The following is a 13706-nucleotide window of genomic DNA, read 5'->3' as shown; positions in this document are numbered from 1 at the left end:
TCCCGCAGCCAACAGAGGGAAGAACCGGACCGCGCGGTGTCTGGTTCCGGAGGGCGAGGCTTGTAAGTTTGATGCTAAAGTGATTTTCCCAGAAGCGCTCTGGACCCAGAGCCACGATCCTCTAGGAACTTCACAAAGGGGGCTACGCGCGGGACCCCGGCGGGGGCATCAGGGCCGACACAGGCGAACGCAGACTTTCCCATTTCAGAGCCCCTCCTATGAAGTCTCTCCCCCGGGAGAGGGCGCCTGGCACAGGGCCGCACTCCGTAGGGGCGTGATAGGTACAGAGCAATTGCCAACGCAGCCACGGCCAGGCCTCTCAGCCCAGGGGGCAGAAGCCCCCTCCCAGTCCCTCGTAAGCCCAGCCCATCCCCCACTCCGCCCCAGGTTGTAGGCCACCCAGACCTGCAGGCAGGAGCACCTGCCACGGCCGGCAAAGCCACTGGCTCCTTGTCCACTTCAGTTTTCACCCTGAATGAAGCACCGGCCTCTAGGAAGGCCACTCACAGGGCACCCAGGCTTACGCCTGGCAGGCCGCCCGCTGAATATGGGAGTGGGCTCTTACGGGGCGTCCTGCACCCAGGGAAGCCGAGTGGAACCAATGAGATTGGAATTTTATGATTCTTTTATTGCGTTGCTCGGCAGATAGCTTTTTTAATTAGCTTCTAACTCATCACCTATGGCAACACTAAATAATTCACCAGCCCCCAAGCCCCCCAGCCCCAGCCAGGTGGACTGAGGGGGTCCCCGCCCCACCTGGGCTGGGAAGCTGGGCCACGGCCCCCCATCCCTGAAGCAGAGGCCCCATGAGGGACACGGAGTGGCCGTCCTCGAGGCAAGCACACAGGCTCCCTGCAGTCTCAGCAGCGCTCCTGCCTGGAGACGGTGCCAGGCCCCAGGGGATGCCACCCCACCTCTCTGTCACCCCTCACCGTGTCACCGTCCTGGGGTGGACAGCAGACCTCCCAACCCTCCAGCCTGGCTTTCCAGTCCCAGGCCTCCACTGTCCGCCCCGGGCCCCACCCTTGCTAGCTCGACCCCGCCAGGCATCGTCAGGGCCGTTCTGGAAGGTCTGTGTCCGGACACCTCCTCCTCCCTCGCTGACCTGGGGCACAAGGCACGCCCGGGGTCCCAGTCAGCGTGGGACCCCCATGCCAGCCTAGGGTGCGTCCAGATCGCATGACCTGCCCCCACCCCGGGGGAGAGCCGGCCTCCAGACGCTGGGGGAGGGGTGGGCAGTGAGCAGCCTCGGCCCCTGATCCCGCTGGCGAGACTCTCACACGGCGGCGCCAGGCCAGGCCCCATCGCCAGCGCTCAGAGTGTCCACCCCCCGCCTCTGCGCCGTCCCAACAGACGCTCAGCCAGCCCTTGCCTTTGCGGAGAGGACTTGGGGACAGGGAGCCATAAACCCAAGCCCACTCCCACTCCCGAGTTTAACGACCCCTGTCAAGGGCTCCTGCCCGGATTCAATTACCACCGGAGGTTTACAAGACCAGCCGCTCAGCTCACTCTGACATAACAATGTGACCCCGTGCCAGCTGCCAGCCTGGCTCCCCCGCCCGCCTCCCTCCCTTGAAGGGGCGCCGGGGAGGGCCAGACGCCAAGGTTACCCCCAGCGCCTTTTCCAGGGACCGGGAATCTCAGGGACCAGGCCGTCATCCGGTGTTAGAACCGACAGGAGGACGGATCGGGACCTCCCAGAAGCCCACCCAGTTCACCGAATCCAAAATGAGCACCTTCCCGGCCCAGGGGCCCAGGACCCGCTCTGGGCCCAAACCCAGGCCACTGGGTCAGCCTGGACACAGGCTCGGCTCCCACCTCCACTCCAACCCTGTCAGCCTGGGGCCAAAGGCCTCGGCATCCTGCCCTGCGGCCCAGGTGACATCCCAGAGCAGACTTGGAACCTCGGGCCGGCGGGAGGAGGCCCACCCGCCCCCTCCACACAGAGCAGGGGCGGTGTTTTGGTGGTGCTGGCGAGGCTGGTCTGAGGGCACAGATCTGGCCCACCCGGAGGGCAGAGGGACAGAGAGATGGAGCCAGGGGACCTGGAGGTCTGCCCCCACCCACCCCCAGCCCCGAGGCTCGAGGCTCCGCCAGCTCCTCCAGCAGAAGCCAGCGCAAACCCTCCCCTCGCCCTGGGGCAATGACTATGGGCTCCAGGAGGACTGGCCAGCGTGCTGAGGTCCTGGGGGCAGCTGGCTGCAGACTGGCCTGGCTGGACAGGATCCACAGATGCGGGCCCACAGCACAAGTTGCTGTCCCTCTGGTCATGTGACCAGGGAGCGCCCGCTTCCCCGCCTCTGTGCCCCGTGGGCTCTGAGACAGAGGGCGGGGCCTCAAGGCCTCTGCGATGTTGGCTGGGGCTCCGGGCCAGGCACCTCCCTCCATGCCCCACCCTTTGGATTCCCTGGGCAGCAGAGGGTCGCACTGGCCCGTTCCCCTCAAGAAAGCCCACCAGTGGCGGTGGGCTCCAAAGTGGCCCGGGGGCAGGAGGTCCAGCCACGCACACTCCGGGCCCAGGGCAAGGCTGCTGTTTTGGAGCCTCCAGGACGAGGTGGCAGGTGGGCCCGGGATCCTGCCTCAGAGCCAGTGTCTCAAAAGGCCTCCAGTGGGGGAGGAGGAAGGGCTTCAAGTCACTTCTCCAGGAGCCAAAGGCAGCGTCTGAAAAGCCCGGCCAGATGCCCAGGCAGTGACTGACCTCTGCTCCCCTGCTGGCACCCCGGCACCAGCCCCTGGCCCTCACAGCTGGACCCCTTCATGCAGAGAAGGGACCAGCGCCCCCCACCCTCGGACCTGGGTTCCATCCAGGTCAGAGGGGCGGACTGCACGGTGCCCGGCCGAGTGCCGAGGGCACAGCAAGCCCCTCCCAGGCCCTCTGCCCAGGGCACTCTCCCCACCCTTGGAACGACCGGGAGAGGCCTCCGCCCAGCCCCCAACCTGCAGCCACACCCCCGCCTCAGACTCCCTCGGCCCCTCCCGCTCGCTTTGTCTTGAGCACAGACAAGGGCTTCCTGCTACGACGATCCACTTCCTCTCTGAAGGAGAGCGGGAGTCTTGGCGTATCTTGGCACCTGTATCACCGCCTGGCGCTTCACAGGTGCTCGGTAAATATTTGTGAGCCGACGGAGCGGAGCGCCTGCGGCGTGCCAGACACAGCGTTGGCCTCGCTGGAGAAACAGTAGCTCAACCAAGGCCCCCAGGCCTGCCGGATCCACCCATTTTCCAGATGGAGAACTGAGGCTCAGAGAGGCTACGTAACTTGTCCAAAGTCACACAGCAGTGACTTCGGGCGAGGGGTCCACCCGCAGACTCTGACGTGTGCCCTGCGTGCTGTCTCTCTGCACTTTTAATCCTCAGTGGGGACTGGACAGGTGCCACCAAGTCTCCCACTTCACAGATGAGGAGGCAGGGCCCCAGCGCCCCTCTGCATTGGCCCAAAGTGGCACGCCTCATGTCAGGGGGGCACGGAGGCCCCTCAACTGGACCCGCCTGTCTCCTACCCCAGGCTCCCCCCCGCCCCCACCATTTCTCCAGCCTGGAGGGAGGTCCTGCTAAGGTCTGGGTTGTCTCCCAAGGGCCGCCTGCCAGCTACACCCGCCCCCCAAGTGACTTTTAGGAAATATCACCTAATTAATGCATTGCTGGCTCCCAGCTCTGCCAAATTCCCACCCGAGGCGTCTGGCCACAGCCTGGGTGCTCTCATATGCCGGCCGGCCCTGCCAGGGAGAGCTGGCGCCCGCTCCCTGCTTGGCGCGGCCCCGGGCCCCTGGCTCAGCCCCACACGGCTCTGGTTCCTGAGCACCCGCTGGTGTCCTGCCTAGTGGCGGACCCCACCCCCACTCCCAGCCCCGGGTAGACCGGACCCCTCCCCAGGCCGCAGTATCCAGCTCTCGTCTCTCCCTCTCTCTGTGTGTGTCTCCCTCCAACGAGCCAAACGTCCTCGTTCTCCTAATTATTGGAGAACAGATTTTTTTCCCCCAAATAATTAGGCAATTTAAATCATACAATCTTTCTCTGAGAACTATATTTAACCCTGATTTGAATGTAATTTACACATCGCAGCTCCCTTAAGCAGCTCTGGAAGCCAAAACATGGATCAAATATTTTTTAAATGTCAAATGCTGCTTAATTGTGGATTGCGCGGAATTTATTTGTACAGATAAGCGTTGATGCCCTGCTTCCTTCTCCTCCCAGACTACCTGTCCTTAACATCTGAGCCTCCCATTGCCCCAGCGGCTGGAAGGTGGAGGCCATGCGCCAGCAGCCTCACTCGAATTTGGAAAGTCTTTTAAAAGATGCATATTCAAATTGGAACAGATTACCCGCAATGGAAGATTTTGGAGGAATCCATTAAAGCTAAAAGAACGCGGGCGAACGTAACTCGACTGTCACAGGACGTGGGTGACATCAGCCTTTGGCCTCACTCCTTGCACCTGAGCAAGGCGCACCGGCCGGCGACCCCCTTCCCAAAACCTCTTTGCCCAAATCCGCAACCTCCTCTGTCTTCTGATTTCCAAGACCTCGCAGACCACAGTTTAATGAAAGGTCCCCCTGCTGCACGAGACCAGCTTCCGGCCTCGAACCCCGGCCCCTCGCGCCGCCCAGCCCCAGAGCCAGCGCCTCGCATGTTCGGTGTGTGGACAGCCGCGCGGATCGAGGGGCCAGCCTCTCTCCTAGGCGGCTCCTTCAGGACCTCACCCAGGCCACCAGCTGGCTGCGCCTTCCATGCATCGGACGCAGGCTGGAGGCCTGCGACTCCGGAGGTGGTGAGAGGAGCCCCGGACAGGTGGGAGAGGGGGGACCCGGGAGGAATCAACCAGCTCCACAGGCACAACGAAGCCGCCACGCTTTCCCACGGTCTCGCGAAGAGTCGCTGGCCCGCGACCGAGAGGGACCTGCTGGCAACAGGACGCAGCAGCGTGCGTGTGATGGGACGTTCCTGGAACGTCCACCGACTCAGCCTCCGGAGAGCCCGACCTGCCTCCCGAACCACAGAGCTTCGGAGCGCGGAGGCAAAGGCAAAGCGGACAGGTGAGGGTTTAGACGAGGCTTGAACACCCTGACCCGGTGGGGGGCGGACAGGCGGACGGGAAACCAGCAAGGACACGGTCGGCATGAAGGGACACCCAGGGCCTCACGTTCCCAAGACAGAGCGCGCCCTGCGCCTGAAACACACCCGGGCCGATTTAAAGAACAGAAACTAGGAGTTTGGGATGAATGGACGCGCACTGGCATCTGCAAAGCAGGAAACCAACGAGGTCCTGCCGTGCCGCCCAGGGAGCCCCACTCAGTCTTTTGCAATAACTTACAAGGGAAAAGAGTCTGAAAAGAACGTATGTGGAGCTCCCGTCGTGGCGCAGCGGAAATGAATCCGACTGGGAACCATGAGGACGCAGGTTCTAACCCTGGCCTCCCTCAGCGGGTTAGGATCTGGCGTCGCCGTGAGCTGTGGTGTAGGCCGGCAGCTACAGGTCCGATTCGACCCCTGGCCTGGGAAACTCCATATGCCGCGAGGGCCACCCTAAAATGACAAAAAAAAAAAAAAGACAAATAAATAAAATGAGAAAGAACGTATGTGTGTACACACATGTAGGGATGCATAACTGAGTCCCTTTGCTGCACACCCGATGCTAACATCGTAAAGCAGCTACACTTTAAAAAAAGAACAGATATCATAGGAAGGAAGTTTTTGGACCCACAATGGAATTAAATTACAAATAATAACAGCAGCGAGAAGCTGGAAAATCCCCAAATATTTGAAAGTTAAACAACATATGCCTAATTAACACGTGAGCCTAAAAAGAAGCCTTAGGAGAAATTTTTAAATATTTTGGACCAAATGGAACTAAAAATGAGAATTATCAAAACTGGCGGGATGCAGCGAAGGCGGCGCCGAGGGAAATCTACAGCATTAAATCTATGCGTTAGAAACCAAGAAAGCTCCAAAATAAACCTGTGCTTTCATCTTAAGAAACCAGGAATAGAACAGCGAGTTAAGGCCAAACGAGCAGAAGAAAAGAAATCCTCAAAATTAGAGCAGAAATCAGTGCCATTGAAAACAAGAAAGCAATAGAGAAAATCCATAAAACCAAAAGCTGGTTCTTTGAAAAGATCAATAAAATTGATAAATCTTTAGCTGGGCTCACCAAGAAGGAAAAAAAAAAAAAGACAAGTTGTCAATATGAGAAAGAGAAGAGGCAGCACCGCTGCGGGTCCAGAACGCTTAAAGGATCGTGAAGGGGAAACTGGGAGCATCTCTGTGTCCACAGACTTGAACACTTACGGCGAAATGGGCCAGTGCCTGAAAAGACAAACTACCCAAACACACACAGGAGGAGCTCCCCACGTGGCACAGTGGGCTGAGAGTCTGTCTGCAGCAGCTCCGGTCACTGCGGAGGCTCAGGTTCAATCCCCGGCCCGGCACAGTGGGTTAAAGGACCCGGCAACACGGCATTGCCTCGCTTGCAGCTTGGATTCCGTCCCTGACCCAGGAACTTCGATAGGCCATGGGGCAGCCGTAACGTTTTTAAAAATAAGAGTAAAAAATTTAAAAAGAAACAAAGGAAAGGAAGACATATTAAAAAAAAAAAAAAAAAAAACCTCGCACAAAGAGAAACAGGTCAACTGAATAGGACTATCCTATACAAGAAATTGGAAATGTAATTAATAACTAAACGCCTTCAAAATAAGAACTCACTAAGCCCAGGTGAGGTCACTGGTTCATTCCACCAAACACTTAAACAGTAAAAGCCACCAGTTCTCTCTCCTCTCTCATGGAAGCTACAGGCTGAGGGAACACCTCCTAACGCAGACCTGACAGGAAAACTACAAACCAGTCACTCTTATGAATGCAGAGGCAAAATTCATTAACCACACATCATCAAAGTGAATCCAACAATATAAATATAATTGTACACCATGACCCAGTGAGATTTATTCCAGGCACAGCTCTACATTCCAAAATCGATCAGCGCACGCATCTGTACAGGTAAGTGTGGCCGTCCGTCTGTCGGTCTGTCTCCCGGGATTGAGGAGTGAGTGCAATAAGCGTGCAAGACACAAGGGTAAGAGGTGGAACTCAGTTGTTTCCTAGGAGTCAGCGGTGAACAGTTGGAATTTGACTTTAAGAAAACAATACCAGGAGATCGCATCGTGGCTCAGTGGAAACCAATCTGACTAGTATCCATGAGGATGCAGGTTTGAGGCCCGGCCTCGCTCGGTGGGTCAAGGATCCGAAGTTGCTGAGAGCTCTGGTGTGGGTCACAGACGTGGCTCGGATCCCGCATTGCTGTGGCCGTGGCGTAGGCTGGCGGCTATAGCTCCAATTGGACCCCTAGCCTGGGAACCTCCATATGGCACAGGTGAGGCCCTAAAAAATAAATGAATAAATAAAATAAAAACAAAAGACAGTGTTAGGAGATGAAAAGACAAGCCGCAGCCTGGGAGGAGATCTTTGCAAAGCACATCAGGTAAAGGGCTTAGATCCAAAACACAAAGATCTCTTAAAACTTAGCCAGAAACGTTAAGGAGGAGTTCCCGTCGTGGCGCAGTGGTTAAGGAATCCGACTAGGAACCATGAGGATGCAGGTTCAATGCCCGGCCTTGCTCAGTGGGTTAAGGATCCGGCGTTGCTGTGAGCTGTGGTGTAGGTTGCAGATGCGGCTCGGATCCCGCGTTGCTGTGGCTCTGGCGTTGGCTGATGGCTACGGCTCCAATTCGACCCCTAGCCTGGGAACCTCCATATGCCGCTGGGGGGGCCCAAGAAATAGCAAAAAGAAAAAAAAAAGAAAGAAACGTTAAGGAGACAACGCAATTTTAAACCGAGGCAAGGTTTTGGACAAACACCCCACTGAAAGAGAAGATGAACCCAAGGCACAGCAAACCTACGAAAAGATACTCGGGTCCACTGACCATTCGGGAACCACGCATCAGAGCGACGAGGACAGACGGCTGCATGGCTCCTGGGACGGCCGAGGGTTCCGATCGCGCTCACGAATGCGGAACAACAGGGATTCGGGTCCCTCGATGGCGGGAGTACAACGGCACAGCCGCCGTGGGAGAGCCTGGCAGCTTCTCACGGGCTAAACATAGTCACGCCATATGATCCAGCAGTTGAATTCCTAGGTGTTTACCCAACTGATTTGAAAACGTATGTGCCCACAAAGCGGAGATGCACATGTTGAGAGCAGCCTGCTTCAGAACGGCGCAGACCTGGAAACACCCAAGACGTGTCCTTCCGCAGGCGATGGGGACGGAAGTCCTGGGACAGCCCAAGAGTGGACTAGGATTCTAGGGTTCTCTGGCAAGCATTCAGGAGCTCTCAAGCGCCTCAAAGCCAGGGAGGAACCTTCAATGCCTCAGAGACAGAAGCCGACCTGGAAAGGCTATGCATCCTGCAGGATTCCAACTACACGGCCTTCCGGAAAAGGCAGAGCGCAGAGCGCAGAGCAAAGAGCCGTGGCTGCCAGCGCTGCCAGGGCAGAGGGCGGAGGTTGCCCAGGCGAAGCCCAGAGCGCTTTGATGCAGGAAAACGCTTCGGTATGAGGCTGGAAAGGTGCGTGCGGGATCCTCTGTATCTGTTTCAGCAAAGGAGTGGCCTTGATGTAAGCAAACACGAAACACGTGTTCAGAAGGCTGGGGTTCCGGAAGGAGGGCAGACCGGGACAAAAGACCCTGACTGTGACACGAATTGCCGGAACTATTTCCCCTGTGGCACAGCGGGCTGAGCATCTGGTGGCGTCGCTGCAGCGGCTCAGGTCGCTGCGGTGGGTGTAGGTTCAGTCCCTGGCCTGGGAACGTCCACGTGCTTTGGGCGTGACCAAAAAATAAGAATGTGGGATACAGCCTCCCTGAAGCAGATGCGAGTGAAAGCTGCTAGTCTCTTAGCTTGGAAATGCACGGCCTCTGCAGACCCTGGGCCCTGCTCCATCAGGGATGGCACAGGTCCAGCTGTCCGGATCCACTGGAACCGAACCAGGAGGGAAGCGGGGAGCCAGCGTCCACCGTTGGAGGGGGAGGCCCCAGGTGAGCGGGGAGGAGGCGGGAGCAACCCATCTGGGGACGGTGACGGTGGCGGCTTCGAGGTACAGCCGTCTGCGGGAAGGCACTTTGCCAGAGATCCAGTGGGGGACAGGTAACCGTGTCACCAGACCAACCGCAGGGGCCCCGGTCAAGCACAGCTCCTGGGTGCGTGTGAGGGTGTTTCCGGGGGAGCCCAGGACCTGAATGGGTGACTCAGTGAGGCAGGTGCCCCCACCCCAGGCAGGTGGCCTTACCCACGCTGAGGGTCTCACTAGAAAGAAGACGAGGAAAGAGGGACCTTGCCCCCTTGTCCCCACCTCGTCTCCGGAACTCACCGGGACGGCCACCACCCGATCCCCTGGCTCTTCCCGCCTTCGGACTTGGGATGAAGCGCACCTGCTTCCCCGGGTCGCCGCCGTGGGAGCCTCAGCCCCCAGGATGACAGGAGCTGACTCCTCACAATAAACCCCCTTCTGGGCATGTCCCGCTCACGCTGTGTCCCTGGAGAACCCCGACTGTGAATACGGATGTTACATAAGGAAGAGGAGAGAGACAGAGGAGTCACGTATGCGGTGCGGTACGTGTGTACACGAGCTGGCGCACCCAGCTATGCAACGTGAGTGTGTGCGAGTATCACCTCCCTGAACCAGTGTGTGCGCTCGTCTTACGAGCCAGTACACACAGGCACATGATAAGAGTTAGGTACTCGAGGAGTTCCCACTGTGGCTCAGGGGCAACAAGCCCGATTAGTATCCATGAGGACGTGGGTTCGATTCCTGGCCTCGCTGAGTGGGTTAAGGATCCGGCGTTGCCGTGAGCTGTGGTGTAGGTTGCAGATGCGGCTCGGATCCCGCGTTGCTGTGGCTCTGGCGTAGGCCGGTGGCTACAGCTCCGATTGGACCCCTAGCCTGGGAACCTCCATATGCCACAGAAACAGCCCCAGAAAAGGCAAAAAATAATAATAATAATAAAAAGGGCAAAAAAATACATAAAAAATGGCACGCCTGTCACTGCCTGTAAATCACACCTCCGCAAAGTTGGTTGTGAAGCTTACAACCAAACGCGGTCCCTGCTCTTCGGAACCGTAGCTTCGCGAAGGGGAAGGGCGATAAAGCAGAAAACCAGGCCTCGCGTCGCGGGTTGTGAGCAGCCTGTGAGGCGAACGGGTGGGGACCAGCCGGGAAACCCTGACCTGCTGGGGACGGGGCTGGGCAGAGCCGAGGGACGGCCAGCTCTCAGCCGCCCTCGGACCCAGGGACAGAATCCCCGTGGGGGGATCCGCGTGCGTTTTGTTTTCTGGAAGGGAAGCAGGAGCCCCTGCTGCCCTGAGCGTACATGAGCCACCGGCCGTGGTCAGACCCTAATGAGGCCACCCCCGTTCCCCTTGCCGCCGGGTCTCTAGGAACATGGCCCGAGGCCAAGCGGGTCCTGAGACCCCCCCCGCCCCCGATGAGAAGCTCACACCCATCAGCTCAGCGCCCCCCACCCCCACGTCCAAAACACACTCTGCGTTACGTGTAATGCGTCTTAGGGAATTTATTTTGCCAATTTTAGAACCCACCATAAAGAAGATATATGCGAGAATTTTAGGGGGTGCTGTATATCTTTAATACTCATATTTTTTCTCGAAATGCTGAGAATATCAATTACGTTTATGGCTTTATGAGGAGATGCTCCAGCCGCATGGATAGCAGAGCGAGTTGTAGCAGAAAATCAACAGCGGTGCACGGGGCCGAGGGCCAGGGCCCCGTTAGAGGGTCCCGGGACGTCAAACCAGTGGCTGATGTTCAGGGGACTTTAGGGGCGTGGGTGTGGGTGTGTGAGCCCATGTGAAAGTGTGCACGTGTGTGTGCCCCCTCCCCAGTCCTCGTTGTCCGAGGAGAGCTTGGCCCGGGGGAGGGAAGCCCCCCGCCCAGGGCAGAGCAGCTCTGCTCCAGGAGCCAGCCCCACCCCCAGGCCCCTGGCCCCGAGATGAGCAAGGGGCTCCCGCAGTCCTCCAGCCCAGCCTCCGCCCCAGCCCACCCCTCACGCCCTGCTGGACCCCTGCACTGGCCCCAGGGTTCGCTGCGGGAACCTCCCCTGAAGCTGGGTGGCCGTCCCCATCCAGGTGGCCGTCCCCGTCCAGGCCTGGAGGGGCTCGGACATCGGAACTGGGGGCACCTTTTGCAGCAGGTGGCTGGCTGAGGGCTCCAGGCGAAGGGCAGCACAAGGGAGTCCTTGGCGAGCAGGGACCAGGGACAGAGCAGGCTGGGCTCCAGCCCCGTCTCCTAGGTGGCTGATCAAGGGCTCAGGCAGCCACTCATCCTGCAGACGAGGCCCAGAGCCCCAGAGGGCAGCCAGGGGTCTCAGCCAAGCTGGGAGCTGTGCGTGCTCACACACACACACACACACACACTCGTGCTCACACACGTGCACACTAGCCCTGTGGGTCCCTGCTCTTCCTAAGAACCCCTGGGAGCGAGCCCCCCCCACCTTGGACCCTGCCCTTCCTGGGGGGGGACCCCAGAGCCTCAAGTGGCCCGGCCCTTCCCAAGGGTGGTGGCAACCCCCTGGGCACCACGAGGTGGTGCCCACTTGCCAGCTCTGCTTAGAGTCATTTATGGCTCCGACGTGCGTGTTTGTTGGAAGTCTGCGCAGGATTCAGCCTCTCTGCACTCACCCAGCCATTATCAGCCGCCCCAAAAGCGCCGAAGGGAGAGCCGTAAACGGCCGAGATTTACGAGGCAGCGAGAACACGGAAGCAACGAGAGGAAATTAAATCCTTTACCTGCGCTGTTATTTACGAGCTTGGTGGACACGCACCACCACGCAGGTGGTCCACCCCCGGCCCCCACACACCGCCCTCCCACCAGGGGCCACCCTCCCCCAGCCCCCAGCCCATGGTGACGGGACCAGCTCCGGACGAAACAGGGGGCTGCTTCCTCCCGCTGTGTGACCTCAGGCACGTCCCTGCCCTCTCTGGGCCTCAGTTCATCCTTCTGTGCCAAAAAGGGAAGTGGCCAGATGGGCTCTAGGGAGTACGCTAGTCATACAAGAGGCGGCCCCCCAGGTCCCCCGCCCTGGGGGCCCTCCTCCCTGCCCCACACCCCACGTCCGCTCAGCCGCTCCCTCTGCTGGCCTGGGGTGGGCCCCACATCTGGGGCCAGAGGATAGGCCAGTGCCCCCCCCGCCCTTTGTGGGGACCCTCCTTCGTCCCCCACTGTCCCCTAGAGAGTGGGCTGACGGGTGGGGGTCCTGGCGGCTGACCGGCGCCTCCCAGGAGACACAGGAAGGGCTGGTCAGATTTCCTCAGGCCTCGGCCGCAAAGCCCCCGGGGCCGGGGGGGAGCGCATGGGAGGACCTGGGTGTGGCCTGCGGGGGGCCACGGTCAGGGGTTCTGGCTCCTACTGGGTCAGAAGAGGCAGCGGGTCCCCGGGCAGCCCTTTAAGCCATGGTGGCCATGGCCTCTCGGGCCGCCCTCTGCGAAGGGCCCTGGCTGAGGGAGGGGCTCGCTGGGCCGAGGCCTTGACCTGGCGAGGACAGTGCCCTGAGGAGGGAGCCCCGGGAGGCGTCTGGGCCCTGACTCCTCACGACAAGGCCACCATCCGGGCCTCATCTACGCCTGCTTTGAGAAAGGGCCGGGCCCCAGGGCGGCCAGGAGCCTGGGGCCGCCTGCAGGGACAGCAGGCCTTGCTAGGGTCTGAGAGGGGCCACCTGGCCAGAGCCAGGCCCCCAGCCCCGCAGCCTTCCCCAGGCCCAGCTCGGCCAGGGCAAGCTCCGAGGCTAGCAGGCGGCCGCCCCTGTCACTGGGGACACACCTGGCTCTATGCACGCAGCAGGGCAGGGGTCGACTTGTCATCATCCCCCAGGGTCAAGAATCAGGCCCATGGGAGTTCCCGTCGTGGCACATGGCTAACGAACCTGGCTAGGAACCATGAGGTTGCAGGTTCAATCCCTGGCCTAGCTCAGTGGGTTAAGGATCCAGCATTGCCGCGAGCTGTGGTGTAGGTTGCAGACGGGGCTCGGATCTGGTGTTGCTGTGGCTCTGGTGTAGGCTGGCAGCTGTAGCTCCGATTGGACCCCTAGGCTAGGAACCTTCATATGCTGCGGGTGCAGCCCTAAAAAGCAAAAAAACAAACAAACAATCAGGCCCGTGCAGGAGGCCCCCTCCTCGAGGTGGGGTCTCCCTGGGTCCCTGCCCTTCCCACATGGGGGCTGAGTCCCTCAGGGCCCCTGTCCCTCCCCTGCAGCTCCCAGGCCCCCCACCACAGAGTCCAGACACCCCACACTCGCTCCCCTGGGCCCCTCTGGGGAAGACTGAGCCCCACACAGAAACAAGAAGTGGGGGGGCCTTACCAGAAAACAGCACCCCAAGCCTCTGCGTCCTCCCTGCGGCCTGAGAAGCCTCCTGTGTCTCCCACGGCCCAGGGCTCCTGGCCAAACAGGGGCCCTCCCTACAAATAGGGATCGCCACACTCGGCCCCCAGAGAGCCCGCCGGCAGCTCAAAGCACCGGCACAGACTGACTCAGCCGGCAGCGCTGCCGGAGACTTCCCCACGGTCATGAGGCCGGCTTGCAGGGACTCAGGGGACCCACTGCGGGGACTCGGGGCCTCCTTACAGGGACTCAGGGGCTTAGGCTGGAGGAGGATCACAGCACCCACACCTCAGGCTTGGCTGAAGGAGGGCGGGCTGAACAGGGGGCAG

This window comes from Sus scrofa, unplaced genomic scaffold (assembly GCF_000003025.6).
Source record: "Sus scrofa isolate TJ Tabasco breed Duroc unplaced genomic scaffold, Sscrofa11.1 Contig1914, whole genome shotgun sequence".
In the NCBI taxonomy this organism is placed as follows: domain Eukaryota; kingdom Metazoa; phylum Chordata; class Mammalia; order Artiodactyla; family Suidae; genus Sus; species Sus scrofa.
Note: the sequence above shows the minus strand (reverse complement) of the source record.